The 27,500-nt window shown below is 42.0% G+C and overlaps 2 pseudogenes; one reads left to right on the top strand and one right to left on the bottom strand.

Moving 5' to 3' along the window:
• Positions 1-10,297: 10,297 nt before the first annotated feature.
• Positions 10,298-27,500, bottom strand: part of LOC137656023 (uncharacterized) — a 315,429-nt pseudogene continuing 298,226 nt past the window's right edge.
• Positions 16,664-27,500, top strand: part of LOC137655959 (sarcosine dehydrogenase, mitochondrial-like) — a 50,537-nt pseudogene continuing 39,700 nt past the window's right edge.

The raw sequence follows: 27,500 nt of genomic DNA, 5'->3' as shown, positions 1-27,500 counted from the left end.
GATACATTTATTTTCTATTTCAAAAGACAGGAACTATATCAATATCAATTTCAATAAACAGAGGACTTTCTTAGATTGGCCATTGATAAACAAATAATAAAATAGAATTAACCAGATAAAAATTCCCTAATATTCTTATTTCAATTATTATTTTGGTATACCTTACCTGAATTAAAGTGTCTAAAAGCAAATAAGGGATGAAGAATGTATAAACAGTTCAGTTTATGACTATGACACAACCCAGTGTTTGAGACAATAGGTTATATGGATACTGTTTAGCACAGAAGGCTGAATCTATCTAGAAAAAGCAGGAGAGAAAGGAATACTTATGCGTTTATCTCCCCTGTATCATAAGGAGGAAGTCTCTGGAGATATATATATATATATATATATATATATATATCGGCCACGCTCAAAACTTTGTCTCACCCAGGCCCTCAGGTTGAGGGAAAGAGGGAGTAGTCATAACCTGGTCAGAGGGGGTACCCAAGGAGTTTCAACCTTCGTCATATCTTAGCTGGCACTATCAAAACACTTACTTTTTTACTATATTTGGCGTGATCATGTGTGACTTCCAACCCCAACCCTCGCTCGCTTTTCCAAGAAGTCAAGAAATTCCACCCCACACCCCGCCCCCAGATTCGACTCCTGTGTAAGCCGCTGTTAGAAAAACTATGAGCGAAGGAGAGAAATGAAAATAGAGAAGGCGACTTGGCAAGCAATCAGAAAAGACTATATTTGTCCAACAAATTGAAGAGCAAAGCGAAAAAGGCGGCTGTACAAAGACCCCAAGGAGGAGACGCAGGGGAAAAAGGCAACTGGGTAAACATGGGTAACAGACGGCAAACGTTTTGGTGATAAGGTAAGAGAGAGAGAGAGAGAGAGAGAGAGAGAGAGAGAGAGAGATGAATCCTATAAAAAGCGAGACAATGATAGACATTATAAAATGGTGTCATGTATAATGGAGATAGATTTATTCAGACGATTACAGACAGGGGAAAACTGCCAATGGACATCGTACAATTCTGTCAAAACTCTCATTCTCCTGAAGATCGAACTGCATTTGAACGAAGCAAGAAGAAGATGAAGAAGACGAAGAAGAAGAAGCGAGCCGAGGTTGATGTCATAAAACTAGATATATTTGTGAAAAGACAGTTAAGATAAGTTTCACGATCGCTGTTGTGTTTGTCTCACATTTGACGATCCATAACCCAAGGCGAGCGTTTTCCGGCCATTTCTGTTTGTTCCTGAACGAGTCATGACTATTGATGATGTATTCTGCAAAGGCCTAGATAGAATCTTCTTCTATTAGCCTGCTTTTTCCCTTTTGTATGGGGTAAGCACAGTTGCCTTCTTTTGAAGAACTTTGCATTGGTTTTGAGATAGACCGTAATCCTGATGGGCTGCCGTGAGTGACAGCACTTTAACCCTAGTAGCGTATTTTCATGTGTTGTACCACTCACCAGCGTCCTTCCTCCCAGCAACCAGGAGTCCTGGCGGGGTTAGGTCGATAGTTCGAGACGTGGGAGGTGTCTCTCAGGGTTTTCAGTGTTGGAATGGCTTTGTTTATGTGTGTATTAGTTTGTAACACCCATTTACTTTTCAAGCAAACCTTGTACCAACCGTGTTTCACACAATTGTACATAATTCCTTTTGTATATATTATGCTTGTATCTTCGCTCTTCCCTCGCACTAAAACGTACATGAAATTTCATGTCTGGTTTTTCCTCTGTGATATTGTCTGTCTTGTGAACTTGTTATGTCCTGTTGCCTTGAGGTTTTGTATATAAGGAGAGTGTTCCACAATAATATAACTCAGTCGTTTCCAATCTGCCTTTGAGTTCACACCCTTACTCGGCGCCGTCACATTGGTGACCCCGGAAGTCGACTCGCTCCCACTGCCTTCCACCCCCACCTCCCTCGCCCCTCCATAGATGGTACTATGACGGAGACTACATCAGTGGGCGCCGCGGCCGCCCAATTGAAACTTTCACCGTTCGCCACCGGAGAGGCGTTTGCTTGGTTTCAACGCGCTGAAGTCCACTTTCGTATCAGGGCGTGACTCGCTCAACCACCAAAGCAGATTATGTTCTCGCGGCGATACCCGAGGACACCTTCCCAGAAATATCCGACTGGCTTTGTGAACAAGGAGACACCCCAATAGCGTATGACGCCCTCAAATCATACCTTCTGCAGCAGTACTCGCCGTCGCCAGCCGCCCGTATAGCAAAGCTTTTTCAGCTCTCGCAACTACCGTTGGGGGACCAAAGGGCTTCGCTTGCACTCAGGGAAATGACCAGTATCGCTCGCCTTCAACCTGCCGCAGACGGCTCTCCTCGTGAGGTGAACCTACTCCGTGCCCTTTGGATACGCCGTTTACCTGAACCTGTACGCGCTGCCATACCCGATGTCGATGGTTTACCCATAAAGGACTTGATGACCAAAGCCGACGCCCTTACGGACAGCCACTTCAAGACATCCATCAACGCCTCCACCCCTGACGACGAGGATGCCTATTCAACGTCAACCGAAGCTGACATGAATGCCGTAGGACATACACGCCTACCCCGTGACGTGCCGAAGCGGCGACACAGCCGCCCACCACCCACCAATCACTCGCGCCCCAACGAACGACTTCTACAGCCACTTACTACCTCCCATCCGCCGCAGTTTTGCTACTACCACTTCAGATTCAGGGCAACCGCGAAGAAATGGGCCAAAGATTGTCAGTGGCCAAAAAACGTGTAAGCAGGCCATCGCTTGTGGCGGTGGCCTCCCATGTTTCTAATCTGTTCTTTTTACAGGATGCAGGAACGGGCGTGCGTTTTTTGGTAGACACGGGTGCTTGTCGTTCTCTTTTGCCAAGGAAACTCTTCAAGGCACAACGTAGTCTGTCTACATCTGCCGACGTCCGCTTGGTAGCTGCCAACGGATCTGCGATACCCACCTACGGTTACGAGAACCTCACATTATCATTCGGAAACGGTAAATTCAATTGAAAGTTTCTCGTTGCTGACGTCACAATGCCAATCCTCGGTGCGGATTTCCTCTCTCATTTCCACCTTCTGGTCGATGTCGCCCACCGACGATTGGTCAACGCAGACTCGTACCTGTCGACACCTCTTCAACCCGCCCCCTCTAACCTCGCTCTCCACATCAGCGCACCCACGGATGCCTACGCCCACCTCCTCACGTCGTACCCGGAATATTCCGTCCAGAACTTCGCCAAACGCCCACGGTTCCTGCCAAGCACGGTATTTATCACCATATCAAGACAACGGCGGGACCCCCAGTCTTCGCAAAATTCAGACGTCTGGCACCGGAACGATTGGCAGCCGCCAAACAGACGTTCGCCGAAATGGAAAAAATGGGCCTTTGCCAAAAGGCCTCCAGCCCATGGTCGTCACCCTTACACATCGTTCTGAAGAAAGATGGCTCCCTCCGTCCATGCGGGGATTACAGGCACCTGAACATGCAAACAGAACCGGATCACTACCCCCTCCCAAACATTGCCGATGTAACCTCCTACCTGCACAAAGCGAAGGTTTTCTCTACGCTCGACCTCTTGAAGGGGTATTATCAGGTGCCTATGAACCCAGAAGACATCCCCAAGACCGCCATCACCACTCCGTTTGGCACACACACCTTCAATTACTCCTGTTTTGGCCTTTGTCATGCTGGGGCAACGTTTCAACGTCTCATGGATGGCATCTTAGGGGACCTCCCTTTCTGTGTATGTTATGTGGATGACATACTTGTGTTCTCCTCCTCAAAAGAGGAACACCTCCGTCACGTGCGCATCGTGCTCGACCGCCTGCAACAAAACGGCCTTGTAGTCCGGTACGACAAGTGTACCTTTGGCGCCAACGAAGTGTCGTTCTTAGGGCACCGTATCACTCCTGAAGGAGTCCATCCCCTCCCTGAGAAGGTAGCAGCCGTTCAGAATTTCCCCGAGCCCTCGACCGTCAAAGCTCTGCAGGATTTCTTGGGCATGATCAACTATTATCACCGTTTTCTGCCAGCCATTGCCGCCACTCTTGCTCCCCTCTACACCTCCCTCAAGGGCAAGCCAAAGGATCTGAAGTGGGGTCCCCTTCAAGAAGCAGCCTTCTGCAATGCAAAGAAGGCCCTATCAACTGCTGCGGCTCTCACTTTTCCTATCCCACACGCCCCTCTCCTTCTCTCCACCGATGCCAGCGACGTCGCTATTGGTGCAGTACTCGAGCAGGTGGAGAAAGGCTCGCCCCGCCCATTGGCATTCTTCATTAGAAAACTGTCCAAGGCAGAATCGGGTTATTCTACCTTCGATCGAGAATTGCTGGCGGTGCACTTGGCTGTCCGTCACTTTCGCCATTTCTTAGAAGGTAAGCCCTTTGTCATTCGCACAGACCACATGCCTCTGGTGCACGCCTTCACTCGACAGTCTGACGCCTGGTCCGCCCGTCAACGCCGACATCTCTCCGCCGTGGCTGAATACAATTGCACCCTCCAATACGTCCCTGGGAAAATGAATCCCGTTGCCGATGCCCTGTCAAGAAACACGTTGGCTGCCGTTCAACTGGGATTGGATTACAACGCCCTGGCTGAAGCCCAACGATAGGATCCAGAGTATCAAGCTTGTAGGACATCCTGCACGTCCCTCCGTTGGGAGGATTTTCCCCTCGAAGACTCCAACACCACCCTCCTCTGTGACGTCAGTACTGGTAGACCGCGACCTTGGATTCCTGCTCCCATGCGCCGACAGGTGTTTGATCTCATCCACGGCCTTTCACATCCCTCGTGCCGTTCTACTGCACAGCTGCTGAAGGCAAAGTTCATTTGGCACGGCATTTCTAAGGATGCTAAGGATTGGGTCCACGCCTGTACTTCTTGCCAAACTTCCAAAGTACATCGACACACGGATTCAGGAGTGGGCACCTTTCCTCAACCTCAGCGTCGTTTCGCACACATTCATGTCGACGTTGTAGGCCCCCTACCCACATCACATGGACATCGTTACCTGTTTACCGTCATCGACCGCTCCACTCGTTGGCCTGAAGCCATTCCCATGGAAACTGCAACGTCCGCCTCATGTACATCTGCCTTACTCTCTGGATGGATTTCAAGATTCGGTATCCCTGAGCATATTACTTCTGACAGGGGAACCACTTTCACCTCTCAATTATGGACGTCATTAGCGAATCTCCTGGGCATCACCCTACATCAGACAACGGCCTACAACCCCGCTGCCAATGGAATGGTTGAACGTTTTCATCGTACCCTCAAAGCAGCTTTGATGTCCCGCTGCAAGGATTGCAACTGGTTTACTCAGCTTCCCTGGGTCCTCCTTGGACTAAGGACCACTCCTAAAGACGCCCTCGACGTCTCGGCAGCCGAAATGGTGTGGCGACCCGTTGGTCGTCCCTGCCGAATTTTTTCCTTCTGCAACCTCCTCCGACGATCTCCAGCGCATACGTCACGTCGTGGGAAAATTTACTCTGTGCCGCCAGACTTACAAGCCCCCAGCGAAGCATCACATATCAACGGACTTGCACTCTGCAACGCACGTCTTCCTGCGCAACGACACCAGCAAGCCACCACTAACGCCCCCTTACACGTGCCCTTTCCTTGTGATCCGACGCAGTCCGAAAGCATTCCTCCTAAACATTCGGGGCAAAGAAGACTGGGTCTCCATTGATCGTCTAAAACCTGCTTATATTCTGCCAGATGACCCGCCTACAGTTCGCCTCTCTAGATCAGGGCGCTCTATTTAACATGTACAGTATGTCATTTTTAGGGGGGGAGCCATGTACCAACCGTGTTTCACACAATTGTACATAATTCCTTTTGTATATATTATGCTTGTATCTTCGCTCTTCCCTCGCACTAAAACGTACATGAAATTTCATGTCTGGTTTTTCCTCTATGATATTGTCTGTCTTGTGAACTTGTTATGTCCTGTTGCCTTGAGGTTTTGTATATAAGGAGAGTGTTCCACAATAATGTAACTCAGTCGTTTCCAATCTGCCTTTGAGTTCACACCCTTACTCGGCGCCGTCACAACCTATTCGTCGATTACACACACAATCCTGAAGTGTGGATGGTATTATGAATTTTACAGTTTATTATGATATTATCAATCAAATTGATGAAAATAATGATGATTAAGGCGTTTTTTTCCATCCATGTCTAACTGACAAAACATAGTATGTCGATGGTGGTGGGTTATTTTTTTGGCATTAACTCATTTGGAGTTCATAATAATAAAAAAAAGTATTTTCCCAGAGGGAAAGTATGAACAATAAAGTAGCTACAAGTACAGTTCTATTGCAAGTATGACAAGTTATAATATCTAGAGTCACCCTCTAATAGCATCCTATATACACTATGAATACCTCAATATTTTTGGTAGTTTATATATTCGCTCGGCCGGGGGGGGGGGGGGTGTAGTAACCCCGCGATACATCTGCAGGTAAAATTCTCCGGTATATCACATCCCAAGTAGAAGGCTGCCTAGAGGAACTTTCATCAGGACGACTTGGCTCGAGCCCCAAATTATTTTTATTATCATTATTACAAGCTAAGCTACAACTCTAGTTAGGAAAGCAGGATGCTATAAGCCCAGGGGCTCCAACAGGGAAAGATAGATCGAGGAAATAAATAAACAACAAGAGAAGTAATAGGCAATTAAGATAAACTATTTCAAGAATATCTCTGGGTATGGCTAGAGGAGCCACATTTTGCACCTTTCACTTTCACCTCATACTCTGATGTAAACATAGCAAATCTTTAAGGTATTTCTCGTGATTTACAGATATCTCATCGTATGCTAGCAGAACTAATCTCTCTGGGGGAGTGCGAAAAGCATGCCCAAACCATTTCCAAACCATCAAGTCCACCAAATGTTCAGCTAAGCTCCACATGACACTAGAAGAGTTGGAAGACCCAGACCTACATGGCTAAGGAATGGAGCGTGAAGTAGGAGATGGTGAATGGAGAAGTATTGAAATAAAAGGTCAAGTTAGAGATGACTGGCAAAATCTAACCCAGGCCCTTTGCCAGTCATCTCTTTCTTGAGCTTTTAATTCAATAATTCTCCATTCACCATCTCCTACTTTGCGCATAAGAGGAGATGATGATGATGATGATGATGCTAGCAGATCATTCAGGTAACCTGCGGTCATTTATTATTATCATTATTATTATTAATACTAGCTAAGATACAACCCAAGTTGGAAAAGCATGATGCTATAAGCTCAAGGGCTCCAACCAGAGCAGTTAAGCTACTTATATCAGAAGTATGTATCAAACATAAACTGAAATGTTAATAAACATTTTTATTTGGGGTTAAGCAATTTGATAGCCTTGTTTAAGAGCAATTAACAAGTACCAAGGCCTGGTCCAAATGGCCAAAAGTGTGAAAAAATATCCCAACTGGCATGTCCCTTAACTTGTGGAGTGACAAAGTTAAGAACAAATTGGTAGTTCTCGTGTCCTCCTTTACCAATCTTACAAAGGAGTTAAGCATTGTGTACATTTTTAGACAATTTATGGTTTCACTTAGGAAGATATTGAGTAATTTTCAATGGTTTTCTGGACTGGGAACACAGTAAGGACATCAATATCTCCTGGAAGCATATTATTTTATACTACCATCTATAAAACTCTCCAAGTCTTAATAAGATATCTTTCATTTACAATAAAGAGCATGTGAGTGTGTGTGTGTGTGTGTGTGTGTGTGTGTGTGTGTGTGCATATCTATCTAAATATCTAGTTGTCCTTTAGACGGGTTGCGTAAACTCGTCAAGCACAAACCTCTCTAAGTGTTAATGAAAAATGGGCTTGTCATGAAGATAAACCTTCAGCGTTGGGTCGAAAGACAGTTGGTAGGATCAAAGTAGGATATAGTTCAAAGTCCAAGGATTCCTTAGAGCTCAAGGATAAGATAACAGTACTAGGGTTGAAGTATGACTTTAGGGACTTGAAGGATCACTTCATACTTTGGGTGCTTAGAGGGACCCCGATCTCTGGGTGTTGCCAACGGGAATAAGTTTTACAGTCATTCAAAAGAGAAAAATTATCATGATCATCATCATTAGCCGTTTCTAGTCCACTGGAGATTAAAGGCCTCAGACATGTCCTTCCACTCCCATCTGTTTATGGCCTTTCTATGCCTGTCCACACACGCAAACTTTTTTTAGCTCGTCAATACACCATCTTCTCTTTCTTCCCCTGCTATTTTGCAGTCTCTATGGATCCATTTTGTTATTCTTAATACTCCTCTATTATTTATCCTTCGCATTACATGTCATGTTTTTATCTATTTTTCTTTAAAAAAAACATTAAGATTAATCCTGCTAAACATCTACAATTTCTGGAGGCAAATTAGCATGATGGATACTTACTAATGAGGTCCAGAGAATAATAATCATCATATGAATAAAAACAGAAAAACTAAAGCCGAGGGATCGTAAATACTAAAAATATCTAATTAGATAACCAAGGGAGCTTTATTCTACCAGAAAATCCAAAGAGTACAATCATAATCTTCTGCTTCCGCAGGTTGCATGCGCAAAACTTTTGTTCTTTTATACTCCATTTCCTCCGATTTAGTCTAACTGACATTTTTCTTCGTACACACTGCATAAAAATTTCTAGAAATATAAAAGGACAATGGCGTCGTAAAGTATATCCCATTTTCAAAGCAGGGGGAAAGTGAGAAAATAAACGCAAAAACTGGACCTTTTATTGGAGAAAATAGAAAGAAAAAGCTTACGCACGAGAAGGGGAAACTAAAAAAATTGAAAAACGGGGAAAATATTGCAACCGAAACAGATGGGCGAGTACCTCGAGAAAGACCACCTGTTGTCCGCCAGAAGGGAATAACACCTCGGGAAGAGAGAGAGAGAGAGAGAGAGAGAGAGAGAGAGAGAGAGAGAGAGAGAGAGAGAGAGAGAGAGAGGTGGGGGGAATTTGGACGATAAACCATCGCTTCAGATTTATATATCCAGTGCCTTTGGCAACCACAGCTAATGTTAGAGAGAGAGAGAGAGAGAGAGAGAGAGAGAGAGAGAGAGAGAGAGAGAGAGAGAGAGAGAGAGAGAGATGAATATATAGAATTAAGAAAGAAACACTCCAAAACTTTGAAAAAAGTGGTCAGCTGCGACAAAAGCTACTATACTATACTTAATATGTAATGATCAAATTACCTTTACGATTCATCAGTAAAAATAGTCCACGTGGATGGAATATGACGAGTAACAACATAAGTAAGGCATTAATGGTGGGATTCAACTTTCTAATTATTGAGAATTGTTATATAGATGCATTTTATTGTACAATAAGCAAGTTCATCCATCATTTTCTCTTAAAGATGCAAATCCCTTAATAATTCTCATGTGTCATAACAGGCTCTCCTATTATTTGGTTGGGAATACATGTAATCATGATCATGATCATCATGATCATCATCTCCTCCTACGCTTACTGACGCAAAGGGCCTCAGGGGATTCATTGGTTAGATTCATCAAAGGATAGCCAGTTCCTTGTGATGCACAGTACCTATCTAACTAAGGCAAGTGACCCCTGCCGGTCCATACTAATTCTAGTAAGATCAACCGCCAGGTATCAGGAGTAAAATCCAATGAGACAATTTGTCTATAGCCTTAAACCCAATCCGTCACCTGCTGCCCGTGATTTCCTCCACACTCAAAGCTCTGATTACTCCACCAGGTTGCTCATCCGCTTATATGAGTATAACCATTGGCAAACATGGATGGGTAAGATATAATATACATGTGATATGGTAAAGAGTAATGTGTTCCCTGTACAAGTGGCTTCCTTTTATCTCTTAAGCTATTTGTGTCTTGCAGTTTTAGTATTTATCTAATAAAACTTTGGTTAGTTTTTGTCAAATCTAAACTTAGTGTTGATAGACCTGGAAATTCGACCAGACTCTCATGAATGATAATGATTAGTATTGAATATAAGAAACTTGCCAGCATTAGCAGTAAATGAATAAGAGAAGTCTGAGGCATTCTACACTTTTAGTGACAGCTGATCTGTAAGAAGGGAGCTTCAGTGGTTCTTTGAATAAATTCAGTCAACCTGACGAACCATTAGACTGTCGTTCATTTTCTATGGTTCCAGAAAAAAAAAATATTTTCTCTAGAAATTTTATTAAATTAATCTAAGTAAAAGATTTAGTATATCGCACATTGGTTCCTAAAGAGTTAATCCACCATAATAAAGTTTTGGCATGGTAATAAAAATTTACGTAGATTAGTAACTAAATTAAGATAAGTAACATTTTTGTGTCTCTGCTCATATAATTCAAAGACATAAAACGGGTTCGAGTCCCTCATATTTAGTCTATATGTAGAGCAAAGTATTTGTCTATTTTTCTAGAACTTCTTCAGCAAAATCAAGTGAAGAGGATTTTAATTTTCATTTAGTTGAAAAGACAATCAACTTTGCTTCTGAGGATATCTAGTCTTTCTTCCACTATTGGTACACGAATTTAACACAGATATCAATACTAAAGAGATATTTGAGGATAAACATGCTGTATTAGGAATCCTTATAAGGTTTCAAATGACATTGTACTAAATTTTACTTAAAGAGTTGTGACCCCAATGTAATGACCAATTTCTAAAGAGGTTCTTTTTACCCTTTGCCACTTTTCTTAGCTTTTTTCATAAAAGGACTTTTCATCCCATAAGCTGTGGTCAAGTAAAGGACCTCCAGGTCTGTTCTCTGAGACTGTGTGTACAATAATCAGAAAAATAGACATAAAAGTGATACTATTTGTTTCATTTACTAGTCTTCTCATTCACTAACAGATAATTAGAAAAGATAGAGGACCCAGTCCTTGATTTCATAAAACATAAGCTAAGATATAAATTTCCTGGGAGCAGAAGGAGAATGCAGAGTGCTGTCTCCAAATAAGGTTTCATTAATTGACAAAGGTCTCTCAGTTAGAGTATATTTGGTGCCTGCATTTAGATTTTCTGATTGACTTTTACCAGATACCACAAAGCTGATTTTATGCGCAGGCCCGTAAATATTCACAAGAGAACCTGGTTTCAAATCAACTGGTCCACTCAAGTTAAGCCCTTCACTTGGAATCATGAGAAGTGAAGATCCATTTCCAAATGATAAGGCGTTTGGACGACAATGAAGAACTGTTGTATTAACAAGATAAACACTTGTTTTCGAATTCATTTCTAATTTAATTAGATTTTGGATAACAGTCCTTGAAGTATAAAGTTTGATTGGTGACTGCTTCGCTTATATTGACGATCCCAAACACTGAAAAATTGGACACTATATATCCTCTCAGACGGGGCAGCGTTAGATGACTGATGTACGATGACGTCACTGATATCCCACGAGTATTCAAGGGAAGTTTTTCAACTGAGGAGTTGTAAATGATAACATTCATATTCGAGCAATCCTTCAAGGGGTGGACCGGATCGCTCAGACTGCCGGGCTCCTTGAGTGTCACACGACGAACGTTGACGAACGATAAATTCACGCAGATATCAACTCTCACCTCGACTCTCATAGCTGAACGGATGATAACCCTGTCGAGTGATCTTCCAGAGGTCAGCCCCACCTGCACTATCTGGTGATTAAAAACAATTCTGTAAAATCACAAGATACCGTAGATAGCTTAACATTTTTAATGTTTTTTTTTTTGGAGTAACAGCTGACAAAGTTGCACTACCCAATAAACATCACAATCTAGTATTGATACTGATGATAAGACGGGAATGATCATTATAAGATTGGGGCTCATTGCTGGGACATGAATGCAGGCTAAAGGCTGGATTTGAAGAGTTAGTACTATCACAGGATATCAGAGACATCTTGCAAAGAACTCTACCTAAGAGGACTAAAGGCACAGTCCAGGGTTCAGAGAGGCTGATCTCAGGGTGGGGTAGGGTGGCATGTTTACGTATGGAAACACCAATTGGCTATCGTTGTTACACAGAAGTTACACATAGATAATAAAGGGATATAAACACACAAATGGTTATGTGTATATATAAGTATGCATGTATGCATACTGTATATATATGCAACAACCACAATTGCAGCTGTTTCTACTCCACTGCAGGAGAAAGGCCTCAGACATGTCAATTCATGTCTGGGGTTTGGCCAGTTTTCATTCCCACGATGGCCAACAGTATGGGTGGCCCTGACTAGTACAGCTTTGTTGAACATGGCGGTGCACAAACCCTTTTACCTCATTAAGGTATCCCCACTCAGAAAGGGATATATATATATATATATATATATATCTATATATATATATATATATATATATAGGATAAGAGTTGAACCAGAATCCCTTTACCTCGGGGGAAGATTTATTGGCGATGAGGATTAGATCCTTTTCTTCGTAGCTTTTGAAACAAAAGTCATTTCAAAAGTCAACGAAAAGAAACACAATGGGACTTCTGGGGAACTTAGAAAGCTATTGCTGCAAATAAAGATGGTCCTCAGTGGTGTCTTCAAGTGAAATGAAATAGTTCTGATAACCAGAAGATATTATGAAGTAAATGAAGGATTTATTGTAGATCACAAAGCTGGTGAATTTATTTTGTTTTATAGAACTTCTCTAAAATCTGAGGAAGAAAGAATCTTCTCTCTCTCTCTCTCTCTCTCTCTCTCTCTCTCTCTATATATATATATATATATATATATACTGTATATACATATATATATATATATATGTATATATATATATATATATATATAGAGTAACTAATGGAGAAATACTACAAAGGTATGTTAACCTTTGAAACTGTGCGGACATTACGTCCACATTATTTTCTAAGCTTGAAAGATATTCTATTTGTTCCTATCCTCACTGGGCTATTTTCCCTGATGGAGCCATTAGTCTTTTAGTAACCTGCATTTTTAACTAGGGTTGTAGCTTAGCAAGGAATAATAATAATAATAATAATAATAATCTAACTAGAAAAGCACTCAGAGTGCAGACCTCCGTCACGGCAGCTTATTTCAAGAAACCACATTGCCTTTCCTAGAATCAATTTAGATCATAGGCGTCTTCGAGATCTGTGTGACAACCATGTGTGAACTTGAGGTTAAGGTTAAGGTTAATTCGGTCGTCCTTTTGCTCGACCTTGACACTGAACTTTTATCATAACAATTAATCCCTGAAAGTTTTACTATTCTTTGAGTAGAATTATGGCCAGGAAGTTGTTCACAAACAAACAAACGGACAAACAGGGGCGAAAACATTCTCTCCTCCCAACTTCGTTGAAGGAGGTAATAATAAGACTAAGAGTAGAAGGTTATACAAGTAATGGAACGTTTAGCAAAGTCTTGATATCAATAGAATAAATAATCATAAGTGAATACTCACATCATCATAGTTCTTGAAGTCGCAATCAAGATGGCTGCCAGTAAGCCTACAGAAAGGAGAACCTTCCGTGACCTGAGCAGCTGCGATTGCCTTTGCTGACATCAGCAAAATGAGGAAGGGACTCCAAATGATTGACATGACGGACCACCTGTAAAAAAAAGATAATTTTATTTTTTTCTTTCAATGCATCGATGGAGATGAACGGACAACAATAGTGATATTTCTATTCAAAAAAATTGGAGGGTTGACGTTTGTCTGATCCAAATGGAGATATTGATTTGCCTATTAAAAGAAGATATGGAAATGAGGATGTGGTGGGTTTTGGTGATACCTTTTGCGTTATATTTTCCCTAGGTATTATATTACACCCACACACACAAACAAACATACAAACACTATATATATACATATATATATATATATATATATATATATATATATATATATATGTGTGAATAGCATAGAGAAGATTGAACCAATCAACTAACCATGACTTATGGACATATATCTCAAACCTGTTTTCTAATCTTCCCATCCTTATTTCCTCATCTTCCAATGCCTAATCGATGTAGATTACAAACAAGTCCCAACAGTCCAATCTCACACCCTTCACCCTTCCCCCTCCTCCAATACCGCCCCCCTCCCCTCCACGAAACAATGCCCAATTCCTCCTAGATGCCGCCAGGAGAAGAAGAAGCCAAATAAATGTTCCCCCTCTTCTGATCCAAACATTTCCTTTCCCAGGAGAATATTGGCTTCCTTTCTCAATAATTGTCTCCGGAAGGGGAGACGCCCAACCCCTTTTGCTTTGATTAGGTCTGATTGCGTCATAATAGCCATTGGAATTATCAACTTTGCTTCGGGACGAGCTCTGGTCCCGTTTCCAAATTGCGTCAGATTGGCTCGTTTCGAGACCTGCTGTACAGAGCTCGCTTTGACCTCACACAGGGATTAGAAGACAAATCTCTCTCTCTCTCTCTCTCTCTCTCTCTCTCTCTCTCTCTCACATATGAAATATACAAACAGTCCCTCTCCTCATACACTCTACATTGAAAGAGTCTTTCGTTCTCTTTCTCTCTTGCACACAGGTCCGCCAATCGCTCTCTCTCTCTCTCTCTCTCTCTCTCTCTCTCTCACACACACACACACGCAGCTATACATTGTGACAATTACGTAATGTAGACTAAACTGTTTCTTTCTTTACCTACATAAGATATCTATTCAAGAAATCATCTTTAATAAAAATTCAACCAACAATAAATGCAAAAATTTTCTGCATGAGAATTTCAAATTGGAAGCCCTAATGGAGACTTTACTCTTATAGCCATTGGTTAATCCAAAACAAATCGTCCCTGGATTTAAGCTGATTTATCTCTTCCCCTTAATAGGGATTAGCATTGTCGTTCATTTTGTCCTTATCTAATCATATGCTATTTTATGCCTATTTCTATCTAAGTATTTAGTTATCAATTAGATATTTGATTAATTCTATATATATATACTATGGAAAGTATCTGTACTTTACAATTGATAGAAGTAAGTACTTTTGGTTGGTTTACTCTATTTCACTTCATGTGTAGATTGCTAAAATTTTGCCTCAAAAAAAAAAAAAACTATAAATCATGGAATAAATGTTGCCAGGCATATACCGTTTTAAAAACGGATATATTGATATTAAGGAGTGATAATACGGTCACAAAACCGTAAAAGATTATAACAAAGTATGGTAAAATTACGGTCGTCTTTATTTTACTGAAATACGACTAAGAACAGCATATTTCTACGGAGAATTTGCCATTAAAATTACGTTTATTTTTAACAGTGTAGCTTACATTTTTTTATAGAAACAACAAGGAAAGAAAGAAAAAGAGTAACATCAAAAAGTCCCAGAAAATAAGATAAGAGAATGCCGACGGAAAGTGTCAAAACAGATAAATGCCAGCTGAAGAAGGCCTGCTGATAAGGACCAGCTGAAGAAAGCCTGCTGATAAGGACCAGCTGAGCTGTCAGTTTCTGATACCCTAGCTACATAAGAATGTGTTTCGGCGTTTTACTTAGAATGAGAGAGAGAGAGAGAGAGAGAGAGAGAGAGAGAGAGAGAGAGAGAGAGAGAGGGTCTAAAAGTAAGAAAAGAAAGGGATGCAATTTATGACATAGAGAGAAAATTACAGAGAGAAACCAGGGTAAAACTAATGAGAGAGAGAGAGAGAGAGAGAGAGAGAGAGAGAGAGAGAGAGAGAGAGAGAGAGAGAGAGAGAGAGTCTAAAAGTAAGAAAAGAAAGGGATGCAATTTATGACATAGAGAGAAAATTACAGAGAGAAACCAGGGTAAAACTAATGAGAGAGAGAGAGAGAGAGAGAGAGAGAGAGAGAGAGAGAGAGAGAGAGAGAGAGAGAGAGAGAGAGAGAGAGAGGGTCTAAAGGTAAGAAAAGAAAGGGATGGAATTTATGACATAGAGAGAAAATTACAGAGAGAGAGAGAGAGAGAGAGAGAGATGAAACCGTACATTTAAGTAGTAATTTCTTTGATTATTTTCCTCGATTATCTATCAGGCTCCAGTGTTTAAAGGTTTAAAGGCCACTCATGAATGGCAGAGGCAGGGGACAGTGACAAGACCCTAGAGACTGACCATATGTACATATGATTAGTGCCCAGGCTCCCTCTCCACCCAAGCTGGACCAGGGTGGGCCAAACAATGGAAACTGATGACAAAGCCAGTATTCCTCTAGGGTTTCATAAAATCCCATGCTTAACTCACAAGGATGGTGAACTTGTAGACACTACAAGAAATTATTGAGTTTGAGCGGGACTCGAACCCCATTTCGGCGATCTTAAGCAGGGACGTTTCCAATAGGCCACCGCAACCCTCAGTATATTACTAGTCTCTTGGTCAGTGAAATTAAGAAGCATTTGGATTGGTCTGTAATTGTGTGGATAAATAGATCCTTTCACCATTGGGGTCAAGAACTTTCTGCACTAGCCAGCCTAAGAGAGTTACTCTGTCAGTGCTAATACAACTGGAAATCTAGACTGAATAATGCTTTCAGCTAGCATAAAGCAAGTCTTAAAACAGTTTAATGACGTACTTAAGCCAGCTTGTAATCAATCTTATGCCAGCCTAAAGCCAGTCTTATGCCCATTTTAAACCTGCATTTGGCCGGCCTGAGATGAGTACAGAGTCTTAATTAAGCCAGTCTTGAAATCTACTTAAGGCAGTCTGAACCCATTCTTAGAACAGGCTTAAGCCAAATTTAATCTAGCTTTAAACCAGCACGGAGCATTGCATAATGTCGGCAGGTAAAGGAAAGAAGAAGGAGCGAATACCACCAAATCAAGAATATAATAGATCATCTCAACCAAGTTGGTGAACAACCTCTTCGTCTTTCCTACTGTAAACGTTCCTGCCAGGCGATCAACTGGACTGGGGTTCAAGACCCACCCAAACTCGACATCTAATAGTCGTATGCAACCTCACCATCCTTGTGAGCTACGGAAAGGGGCGTTGGTTGGGGAGCCTATAGGTCTACCTGCTTAGTCATCAACAGCCATTGCCTGACCCTACCGGGTCCTAGCTTAATGAAGAAGAGATTTGGACGCTGATCATATGTATATATAGTCAGTCTTGAGGCATGTCACTGCCTCTTGCCTCTTCTATTAATGGAAGACCTTTATAACAAAAGTGTTATAGCGGAAAGGTAACACCTATGGAAGCCTTTAATACCGGATAAAAGAGGGGGGAAGGTGGGGCGGGTTTCGGAAACTTACTACGATCCAATATGAATCTAATTCTATTCACAGATAGTTGCAATGAGTGAGTTTTAAATACGAATTATAAACTGACGTGATTTAGAGAGACACATTCCAGAATACTAAACACGTCACGAAAAACCTTTAAGAAAACTCAGTCACCAGAATACCAAACATCTATAGACTGCCATTTAATGAAATCATCAAATAGAATACTAAACATTCAAAATAATCATCTATGAAACTTCTAATCAACCACAAAACATTGAATGTAGGCCTAATCCTTCTTTGAAAATACCATAAAGCCATATACTCCATAGAATACCATCCACAACCCCATAGAATAACATTAAATATAACCCTTCTTTGAAAATATCATAAAACCATATACTCCATAGAATAGCATCCAAACTCCCATAAAACAACAATCAAAGTTGATGGCAACACAAACAACCGATCTCAAGGAAACTTTCCCCCAAGAAAGTTGACCTGACTGTTGTTGACCTTTGCTCTTCAACACCTCGAATCCAAATCGTTACTTACCTGTCGAAGAGACACCTGGAGTCAACAGCGGGACAAGTTCACCAGAGTAAAGAGACGGGAGAGGAAGGTTTCTCTCTCTCTCTCTCTCTCTCTCTCTCTCTCTCTCTCTCTCTCTCATTTTAATTCGGGAAGAGTAAGAATGCAGACTGAATTGTGAGAGAGATGATAAGGTTAAGGGGCTGTTTATAAAGGTGAATAATATTTCAAATTTAATGGATTGAATGTTTTGCGGCTATATATATATATATATATATATATATATATATATATATATATATATATATATATATATATATATATATATATGAAAAACAACAAATGTGCCTGTTTCTCGTCCATTGAAGGGCAAAGGCCTTACGCATATCTTTATTCATGTCTGGGGTATGGCCAGTTTTCATCACCACGGCCAGTGCGGATTGATGATGGTAGGAGACTTTTGTGACGGCGCCGAGTAAGGCTATGAACTCAAAGGCAGGTTGGAAACGACTGAGTTATATTATTGTAGAACCTTCTCCTTATATACAAAACCTCAAGGCAACAGGACATAACAAGTTCACAAGACAGACAATATTACAGAGGAAAAACCAGACATGAATTTTCATGTTCGTTTTAGTGCGAGGGAAGAGCGAAGATACAAGCGTAATATATACAAAAGGAATTATGTACAATTGTGTGAAACACGGTTGGTACATGGCTCCCCCCCCCCTAAAAATGACATACTGTACATGTTAAATAGGGCGCCCTGATCTAGAGAGGCGAACTGTAGGCGGGTCATCTGGCAGAAGATAAGCAGGTTTTAGACAATCAATGGAGACCCAGTCTTCTTTGCCCCGCATGTTTAGGAGGAATGCTTTCGGACTGCGTCGGATCACAAGGAAAGGGCCCGTGTAAGGGGGCGTTAGTGGTGGCTTGCTGGTGTCGTTGCGCAGGAAGACGTGCGTTGCAGAGTGCAAGTCCGTTGGTATGTGATGCTTCGCTGGGGGCTTGTAAGTCTGGCGGCACGGAGTAAATTTTCCCACGACGTGACGTATGCGCTGGAGATCGTCGGAGGAGGTTGTAGAAGGAAAAAATTCGGCAGGGACGACCAACGGATCGCCATTCACCATTTCAGCTGCCGAGACGTCGAGGGCGTCTTTAGGAGTGGTCCATAGTCCAAGGAGGACCCAGGGAAGCTGAGTAAATCAGTTGCAATCCTTGCAGCAGACATCAAAGCTGCTTTGAGGGTGCGATGAAAACGTTCAACCATTCCATTGGCAGCGGGGTTGTAGGCCGTTGTCTGATGTAGGGTGATGCCCAGGAGATTCGCTAATGACGTCCACAAATGAGAGGTGAAGGTGGTTCCCCTGTCAGAAGTAATATGCTCAGGGATACCGAATCTTGAAATCCATCCAGAGAGTAAGGCAGATGTACATGAGGCGGACGTTGCAGTTTCCATGGGAATGGCTTCAGGCCAACGAGTGGAGTGGTCGATGACAGTAAACAGGTAACGATGTCCTTGTGATGTGGGTACGGGGCCTACAACGTCGACGTGAATGTGTGCGAAATGACGCTGAGGTTGAGGAAAGGTGCCCACTCCTGAATCCGTGTGTCGATGTACTTTGGAAGTTTGGCAAGAAGTACAGGCGCGGACCCAATCCTTAGCATCCTTAGAAATGCCATGCCAAATGAACTTTGCCTTCAGCAGCTGTGCAGTAGAACGGCACGAGGGATGTGAAAGGCTGTGGATGATATCAAACACCTGTCGGCGCATGGGAGCAGGAATCCAAGGTCGCGGTCTACCAGTACTGACGTCACAGAGGAGGGTGGTGTTGGAGTCTTCGAGGGGAAAATCTTCCCAACGGAGGGACGTGCAGGATGACCTACAAGCTTGATACTCTGGATCCTGCCGTTGGGCTTCAGCCAGGGCGTTGTAATCCAATCCCAGTTGAACGGCAGCCAACGTGTTTTTTGACAGGGCGTCGGCAACGGGATTCATTTTCCCAGGGACGTATTGGAGGGTGCAATTGTATTCAGCCACGGCGGAGAGATGTCGGCGTTGACGGGCGGACCAGGCGTCATACTGTCGAGTGAAGGCGTGCACCAGAGGCATGTGGTCTGTGCGAATGACGAAGGCCGTACCTTCTAAGAAATGGCGAAAGTGACGGACAGCCAAGTGCACCGCCAGCAATTCTCGATCAAAGGTAGAATAACCCGATTCTGTCTTGGACAGTTTTCTGCTGAAGAAGGCCAATGGGCGGGGCGAGCCTTTGACCACCTGCTCGAGTACTGCACCAATAGCGACGTCGCTGGCATCGGTGGAGAGAAGGAGAGGGGCGTGTGGGATAGGAAAAGTGAGAGCCGCAGCAGTTGATAGGGCCTTCTTTGCATTGCAGAAGGCTGCTTCTTGAAGGGGACCCCACTTCAGGTCCTTTGGCTTGCCCTTGAGGGAGGCGTAGAGGGGAGCAAGAGTGGCGGCAATGGCTGGCAGAAAACGGTGATAATAGTTGATCATGCCCAAGAATTCCTGCAGAGCTTTGACGGTCGAGGGCACGGGGAAATTCTGAACGGCTGCTACCTTCTCAGGGAGGGGATGGACTCCTTCAGGAGTGATACGGTGCCCTAAGAACGACACTTCGTTGGCGCCAAAGGTACACTTGTCGTACCGGACTACAAGGCCGTTTTGTTGCAGGCGGTCGAGCACGATGCGCAGGTGACGGAGGTGTTCCTCTTTTGAGGAGGAGAACACAAGTATGTCGTCCACATAACATACACAAAAAGGGAGGTCCCCTAAGATGCCATCCATGAGACGTTGAAACGTTGCCCCAGCATTACGAAGGCCAAAACAGGAGTAATTGAAGGTGTATGTGCCAAACGGAGTGGTGATGGCAGTCTTGGGGATGTCTTCTGGGTTCAAAGGCACCTGATAATACCCCTTCAGGAGGTCGAGCGTAGAGAAAACCTTCGCTTTGTGCAGGTAGGAGGTTACATCGGCAATGTTTGGGAGGGGGTAGTGATCCGGTTCTGTTTGCATGTTCAGGCGCCTGTAATCCCCGCACGGACGGAGGGAGCCGTCTTTCTTCAGAACGATGTGTAAGGGCGACGACCATGGGCTGGAGGCCTTTTAGCAAAGGCCCAATTTCTCCATTTCGGCGAACGTCTGTTTGGCGGCTGCCAATCGTTCCGGTGCCAGACGTCTGAATTTTGCGAAGACTGGGGGTCCCGTCGTCTTGATATGGTGATAAATACCGTGCTTGGCAGGAACCGTGGGCGTTTGGTGAAGTTCTGGACGGAAAACTTCCGGGTACGACGTGAGGAGGTGGGCGTAGGCATCCGTGGGTGCGCTGATGTGGAGAGCGAGGTTAGAGGGGGCGGGTTGAAGAGGTGTCGACAAGTACGAGTCTGCGTTGACCAATCGTCGGTGGGCGACATCGACCAGAAGGTGGAAATGAGAGAGGAAATCCACACCGAGGATTGGCATTGTGACGTCAGCAACGAGAAACTTCCAATTGAATTTACCGTTTCCGAACGATAATGTGAGGTTCTCGTAACCGTAGGTGGGTATCGCAGATCCGTTGGCAGCTACCAAGCGGACGTCGGCAGATGCAGACAGACTACGTTGTGCCTTGAAGAGTTTCCTTGGCAAAAGAGAACGACAAGCACCCGTGTCTACCAAAAATCGCACGCCCGTTCCTGCATCCTGTAAAAAGAAAAGATTAGAAACATGGGAGGCCACCGCCACAAGCGATGGCCTACTTACACGTTTTTTGGCCACTGACAATCTTTGGCACATTTCTTCGCGGTTGCCCCGAATCTGAAGTGGTAGTAGCAAAACTGCGGCGGATGGGAGGTAGTAAGTGGCTGTAGAAGTCGTTCGTTGGGGAGTGAGCGATTGGTGGGTGGTGGGCGGCTTTGTCGCCGCTTCGGCACGTCACGGGGTAGGCGTGTATGTCCTACGGCATTCATGTCAGCTTCGGTTGACGTTGAATAGGCATCCTCGTTGTCAGGGGTGGAGGCGTTGATGGAGGTCTTGAAGTGGCTGTCCATAAGGGCGTCGGCTTTGGTCATCAAGTCCTTTATGGGTAAACTATCGACATCGGGTATGGCAGCGTGTACAGGTTCAGGTAAACGGAGTATCCAAAGGGCACGGAGTAGGTTCACCTCACGAGGAGAGCCGTCTGCGCCAGGTTGAAGGCGAGCGATACTGGTCATTTCCCTGAGGGCAAGCGAAGCCCGTTGGTCCCCCAACGGTTGTTGCGAGAGCTGAAAAAGCTTTGCTATACTGGCGGCTGGCGACGGCGAGTACTGCTGCAGAAGGTATGTTTTGAGGGCGTCATACGCTATTGGGGTGTCTCCTTGTTCACAAAGCCAGTCGGATATTTCTGGGAAGGTGTCCTCGGGTATCGCCGCGAGAACATAATCCGCTTTGGTGGTGGAGCGAGTCACGCCCCTGATACGAAAGTGGACTTCAGCGCGTTGAAACCAAGCAAACGCTTCTCTGCTGGAGAACGGTGAAAGTTTCAATGGGGCGGCCGCGGCGCCAACTGCTGTAGATGTAGTAGAGTCCGTCTCCGTCATAGTACCAACGATGGAGGGGCTAGGGAGGTGGGGGTGGAAGGCAGTGGGAGCGAGGCGACTTCCGGGGTCACCAATGCGACGGCGCCGAGTAAGGCTATGAACTCAAAGGCAGGTTGGAAACGACTGAGTTATATTATTGTAGAACATTCTCCTTATATACAAAACCTCAAGGCAACAGGACATAACAAGTTCACAAGACAGACAATATTACAGAGGAAAAACCAGACATGAATTTTCATGTTCGTTATAGTGCGAGGGAAGAGCGAAGATACAAGCATAATATATACAGAAGGAATTGTGTACAATTGTGTGAAACACGGTTGGTACACTTTAGTCTGATTGCTAACAGCAAACCAACCTAGTGAGGGTGGCCCTGACTACGCCAGCTTTGCTGATCATGGCAATACACAAACCCTTTCACCACGTTAAGTTAACCCCACTCAGAAAGGGATTTAACCCCACTCAGAAAGGGATATATATATATATATATATATATATATATATACATATATATATATATATATATATATATATATATATATATATACATAATAATAACAATAACAGTTAACATCTCGACATCATGTTGTAGGAACCTCTTTTTACTGAAATAAACAAATTCTCCTTCTTAAATGAAATTTGAACCCGCAATGGTTATAAATGCTATTGCAACGCTAACCCAGTAAGTCATCCTTTTTATCAGCCTTACATATCCTAAATCATTAGGTGAAGACTTCTCACTATTTCTCTTTTTATCTTCAAAGGATCAATTACATTTCACATGGAACCAAGTCTATTCCAGATCAGGCCCTGCTCGGTTCATTTTATCCAGAATAATATTGTAAGAAATAAAATGTATATTCTTTTCATTTTAAAGGCGGTAATTATACACATCTATTATCTATCAATCTTCTATCTTACCCCTGATTGGTCAATGTATTTAATCGGTCAACTGTTTAGCCAATCACGATGAACTTCAATGTCATTGGCTGAAAACATTCATCATAAATCTAACCAGTTAAAAGATTCTTCTGGCAACTTCACAAAGAATGAAAGAATATGAGAACTCGTGTTTTTAAACTTTTCCAACTTTTCCACATCGAAACAATTAACGTTACCTGAATCAAAAATGTTTGTTGGAGGAGTTTGACAAAGGCAAAGTTTATTAAAAGCATTCGTTTCATATGTCCTGTTGCCTTTGAAAAAATCTGCGACGTAAAAGAAATGTTTTTCTGTCTGCATATCCAGCGTGGAAACCATTAGGTCAAACTAAAGATGATGGATGAGTCATGTCAGCAACAAAACTCAAAATTTCAGAAGGTGCTCCATCCCTGCCCTTGCATGAGGCTGATCCACACAAGATTTTTTGATGAAGCACTTTCCCTCCCGGCTGCAGTATATACAAAATTTCCTGTTCCTGATCTAGAATGGGCTCTCTTACCCAGGGGAATAAAAAAAACATGACAAAAAGCTTGATTTTATCACCGGTACTTTCACCAAAAACAAAATAATTTCGATTGTATCATTCTGAAGGGAATATATTCTTGTCTAATTTGACCAGATAAATACATACTGAAAAAAAAGCTGTTTTCTACCCACGGTAGGCCCAGAGAGGGACGGGCAATGGTTGCAGGTGACTCAGGCAGATCTAGGCTGACGACACTGTTATGAACTAACTAGCCACAAACACACATCGCAAATCAGGGTCGTTTGAAAAAGACTTTAACAACCATATCATAATTCAATGTACAAAAGGTAGTGTTGCTTCATTGTTACATTTATGCATATTTCGTAATTCCTTACACGCGCGCACGCTCACACACCTATCTATCTATCTATCTATCTATCTATCTATATATATATATATATATATATATATATATGTGTGTGTGTGTGTGTGTGTGAATATATATATATATATATATATATATATATATATATATATATATATATATATATATATATATATATATATATATATATATATACATACATGCAACCATACACACACAATGCCACTGTTTTTAAGAAGAAAGGTACTTAATCAGATGGTCCTAACGGTATAAACTTATGCACTAAAAACTTAGAGCCTTACTAAAGCTTTAGAACATAGGCTAGTTACAACTCAAAGAGCTATGGAAGGAATAATGATGGGAATAACACCAAGAGACAGAAAAAGAGCAACGTGGATAGGAGAGCAAACTAAAGTAGAGGATATTCTAACAACTTGTAAGAAAAATAAATTGACATGGGCAGGACATTTAATGAAAATGACAGACAATACATGGACATTAATTGAAAGACCATAAACAGACAGGAGTGGATGGACATGTCTGAGACTTTTGTGCTGCACATGTTAGAAATATAACAAATACAGCTTCATTTTTTGTATTTTTGGGCTTCGAAAACAACAGATTTTTCCTTCACTGTCTCTGATCACTGATTTTTTTTCTTTTGAAAACATCCTTTTGCCAACCCACATATGAAACAAAAATATTTATATTTATTTTTTTTTTTAATTCTTAAGCTCTTAGAAGCAAAAAATATTTTCAGATTATTCTAGAATATTCTAGATTACTCCAGCGAGCGTCTTTGCTTCTGAGCTTCCTCTAAACTTTCTTTATATTTATGTCAATTTACTTTAGGTTTTCTTTGAACAAACCTCTCTTTATTCTCCATTTAAGATGAGTCACTTTCTTCAGAGTCACAAACCTGATTATCTTAATATCACCTAATTACCTTTATGAAATATTCATAGAATTTATGAAATATAAAAATAATTATGAAATCTATACTCATTACACTATACTCAATTATTTTAATGGTGCGCATTTGCACTGAATAGCAGGGGTACCCTTTTAGCTCGGAAAGGTTTCCTACTAGCTGATTGGTAGGACAAAATAATCCAACCAATTAGCTAGTAGGAAATGTTTCCGAGCTAAAAGGACAGACTCAATGTTTCTAATACATCATATCTCCTTGATCCTTCCCACCTATTTTTGGGTCATTCTACAAAGGGAAATGTAGACTAACTTGAGTGAAATCCTAATTTTCATTTCAACTTTTATCCTAACCTAACATAACCTATCCTAACGTAATATATCTAAGATCATTCAACCTTCATCCGTAATGTCTTCTGTTTCTTTGCTATTTTCATTTATTTGTGCTGTGACAACCAAATTTGTGACAATTTACTAATAATAAGCTCGCATATATCCATTTACGTCCCAATACTCGAATTATTGATCTTTGGAGTCTTGGAACCTATAATAATGTAATTTTCAAAATCCTCTCCATCCTATGCAATAAAGTATAGCAAACCTTCATGCACATGATTAATGGATGAAGAAAACAAAAAACAATAAATGCTATTTCAAAAACATGTCTATATTTTCCTTCCGCTTCGGTACAGCAATAACATGTAAACTTAAAAGACTTTTTTATTGTTCTTCCCTTGATATATTTGCTTCGCAAACAACACCAATGCAAACAAAAGGATAACCAACAGCTTCTTTCCACCATCAGGTCTCAAATATCTTTAGGAATCACCCCAGAGACAAAACTGGGCCAACTCCTTTGGCAGAGACACCACCAATCTGCGTACAAGGATGAGAAAACACAGGAGGCAGCCACCGCTGTTAAGAGTCGTGTTCATTTAAACTTTCAGTGTTGCCACAAGTTTGCCACGAGACTTCCAATATTACCGGACGGGCAAAGTTGGAAAATAAATGTTTCTAACTGCTGTTGCTGCGACGCTACACAACCAGCTGCCACTTGAAGGGATCCGAAGAAAAATAATGGAACTAGAAATCTTTGAATAAGAAAAAAGGGAGGAAAGGAGAAAATTATTTTTCAAGTTACCGAACGCTGCTGTATTTCCCTTCCGTCTGTGAGAGCAGGTTTAGTCACCTCTTCCATCCTCGCGCTTCTGGTAACACTGCGTACCCTCGCGTCAGCAGGTTTCTTCTTCCTTTTCTTCTTCAACTTCTTCTTCTCCTCCCATTGCCAATTAGAGCTGAAGGCCTCTGAGGATTTCCCCAGAGTTTTCTTTATCTTGGTTACACCTTTTCTCCCCTCTATAAACATTTCTTCTATAAACCCGTTTCTTTGACAGCAAACTACGTGAACTAAGCCGGAGTAATAAAATGCATCATTATCCTATCCGAAAAGAGGGAAGGTTTTCCTCTACTGTGGCAGACAGAGACTGTCCTTCATATTTTCTAAGTGGCTTTTAATATATCTTGGACGTCGCATGGCAGAACTCCAACGATCATTTTAGGACCGACACCACAAAAAAAAAAAAAAAAAAAAAAAAAAAAAAAAAAAAAAAGTCAGAGAATCTAAACTTGAACTATACGTGGAACTTGAACTTGAACTTGAACTATACTTCCACGTATAGTTCAAGTTTAGAGACATTAATTGACCGGCGAGGAAAAAAATAGGATATAAAATCGCCTTTATTTGCCACAGGACTTTTCCATTTTCTTTTTTTTTTTTATAATGGCGTCCTTCTCTGATGGAACTGAAGTAAGTTACTAAGAGAACATTATTAGGTAATATTACACCGATGTCGTATACAACTGTATCAAACTTTTCATATACTCCAGAAATTAATTAAATAAGAATACTATAAAATACGGCATTATAAAGCATGTAATACACTTTATAGAAAATTAATATCAATGTCAAAATAAAAGCCTTTATAATCCGAGTCGTAGGAAAGACACAGCAATGAATTGGTCTGTAACTGATCCTGGAAATGAAACAACAGATAAAGGGAACTTTATCAGGGAAAATTGTAGGTGAGGGGGTCAAGAAGGGGGTCAAGAGGTGGGGTAGATTGTAGGGGGGGGGGGTCAGAAGAGGGGTCCAGGAGTGGGGTAGATTGTAAGGAGGGTCCAGAAGTGGGATAGATTGTAGGGGGGTCAAGGAGTGGAGTAAATTGTAGAGGGGAAGCTGGGGTAAGATATCACCAATCAGATGATGAAAGAGTTAGTGGAACTTCTGGGAGGGGTAGAAATGGAAAAAAAAGAAGGAAGACGATGAAAGAAAAAGTAAAGAGGAATCAAAGAGAGAGAAAGAATGATGGTGGAAATAGACGAGAAGGTAAAAATTGCTAAAAGAAAGAAAGATGTTAAAGGGGAAATATTAACGCGAAGGGAAGAGGATGCTAGTCAAAGAAATGTCTTACAATGAAAAAGACAAAAGAAATTGAATTTCATGATTTTAGGGCAGATTATTAGCAATATTCAAGATAAAGACTTTTCTTTGCAGCAAACT

Source organism: Palaemon carinicauda, chromosome 17, assembly GCF_036898095.1.
Source record: "Palaemon carinicauda isolate YSFRI2023 chromosome 17, ASM3689809v2, whole genome shotgun sequence".
Taxonomy (NCBI): domain Eukaryota; kingdom Metazoa; phylum Arthropoda; class Malacostraca; order Decapoda; family Palaemonidae; genus Palaemon; species Palaemon carinicauda.
This window is presented reverse-complemented; position numbering and strand designations above follow the sequence as displayed.